This window comes from Abramis brama (assembly GCF_963993115.1).
Source record: "Abramis brama genome assembly, chromosome: 1".
Taxonomy (NCBI): domain Eukaryota; kingdom Metazoa; phylum Chordata; class Actinopteri; order Cypriniformes; family Leuciscidae; genus Abramis; species Abramis brama.
This window is the reverse complement of record NC_139963.1, coordinates 51,067,535-51,069,652: the sequence shown is the minus strand read 5'-3', so window position 1 is coordinate 51,069,652 and position 2,118 is coordinate 51,067,535. Positions and strand designations below refer to the sequence as shown.

Below are 2,118 nucleotides of genomic sequence, written 5' to 3'. Positions count from 1 at the left end.
TTTTGCATTTACCTAAAGTAAAAAAAGTTAAAAAAAAGTTTTAATTTTTTTTTAAATTTTCACTGTTTGTTTATGTATTGTTCACAAGTGTATTAACTAATGTTTCCGGACTCTAGTAACAACCCAAACTCTGCATAGATGATGTTTAAATCAAATAAAAAAATAAAATAAAAAAAGGGGGGCAGAAAAACCCCACTCTAAACAATTTTTCATACAGGCACACACAGACATCAAGAATCAGCGTATGAATCTCAGCAATAGTGACAAACAGCATATTCATATAAACATTGGGAAACAAGTGACTAAAACGTCACAAAAAAACTGCAGAAATAAAATAGCAGGAATAAGGAAATTACTAAGACAATTAAACTCATTATTTATGATGGGAGCCATGAATGAATTTTGATTGGTGGTACCCAGAATGCACTGCAACATGCTATATAACAATGTCACCATTGTTGAGATTCACAGGCTGATTCTTGATGTCTGTGTGTCTATATCAGAGCTGAACCACCACTGAGTGAAAACTTCAAGCAAAATTAATCAGTGAGTACCTAATTAAAATTATATTTTGTTCTTATAGAAATTATAAATGTAGTTATTAGTAAATATCTTTATCTAGATATATTATTATACTAAATACAAGAATTAGTCAAAACACATCTAACAGAACATAAGCTTATTTTCTACAATATTATGTGCTTATTTATTTAGCTAAATGTCAATCTTCATCTTTATAACAGAAAATACAATACAATACAATACAATACAATACAACTATTTTCAAGATACAGTATCTTCACATGATAAACTCTTCACATGTACAGTATAATGGATTGTCACCGTAAAAACAGTCCTTTGTGTCGTGGAACAAGCAATGCTGTAAATATATGGATAGCATTGCAATTTAAACTTTAATTTATCATTTTATTAGTTCATTAAGTAATTATGCTAACTCAACTAATTTAAAGTAAAGAGCTTGATACTAATTAAATAATGTCAACTATAGTACATTTGCTGATTAGAGTTGCATAGACTACACTAAAAAAAATGTTTTTGCCTCTTGTTAAATTTAATGAATTAAAAGAAGATAAAGTAACACGATTGTTTAATATTTTGTCACATATTAATTTAATTGTGTTCAGTCAACCTAATATATTTAAAACTGAAGTTTTCTTAATTTGTGTAAAAACTACATGAATCATTTTTGTTGACAACTAACTGGGCAGTGGATCTGTAGATCCCAGCATGCTTTGCAAGGGACTGCATTAGGAGGGTAAATTTAGGGATTAAAGTGTTATTTTATGTGTTTTTCTGTAAATGGAAAGATGTTGTTAGTTAATGTTAGTGTTTAATATTCAGTTATGTTAGAAACTTAGAGGACTTTCTGTAATGTTTTTGAATTTTGTGGTTACCATTATGCAGAAGAGTGGCGGCTGTGTTTAGCTTGGCTGTGGGCACACATTATACAGTACACTATATGCATTAAACCACTTACACAAAGTAGTTTTAATTTAAGTGAACAAAGTAATTAATTAATTAATTAATTAATTAATTTTGAACACTCAAAAGCTATTCTTTGAATTAATATAATTAAATCATGGACAGGATTTCCACGTGATTAAATGGCTTTCTTTCAGCATTAAGCACTTATGTTAGGCTAACTTACATTGCATAGATTGGATCAACTTTGTTAACTAGTGTAATTGTACTACTGTAAAATAAGTTGGATTCAACTATATTTAATTAAGTTGAATGCAAATTAAGTAAATTAATTGGTCCAAAATATTGCAAATTAGTTGGGCTGACACTATTAAATTAAGCTGTGCCCAACCATAGTAAATAAGTTGAATCAACCTTAATAAATTAAGTTGATCCAACGTAAGTACATTACATTGGAATAACAGAATTGCATAATGCTGAAATAAAGCAGGTTAATCATGTAGAAATCCTTTCCATGATTTTTTTATGTTCATTCAAAGAGTTTTTTTTTTAGTGTAAATATTTAGACTAATTGCATGTTTATATTAATCTCTGCTTAAATATGGGTGCATGGAGGAATATAGCCTATTCCGCGCTCAAGCGCATGTATAAATCTTGCCGCAAAGCACCAGTAAA

General features: G+C 29.0%; 1 protein-coding gene across 2 annotated transcripts in view; it reads left to right on the top strand.

Annotated features, from left to right (window-relative positions):
• Positions 1–467: 467 nt before the first annotated feature.
• LOC311087078 (uncharacterized protein) overlaps positions 468–2,118 on the top strand; it is a 20,292-nt gene continuing 18,641 nt past the window's right edge. For both annotated transcript variants that reach the window (XM_084120329.1, XM_084120328.1), the window contains exon 1: positions 468–546. The gene's annotated coding sequence lies outside the window, so the exon portion shown is untranslated. The remainder of the gene's footprint in view (positions 547–2,118) is intronic.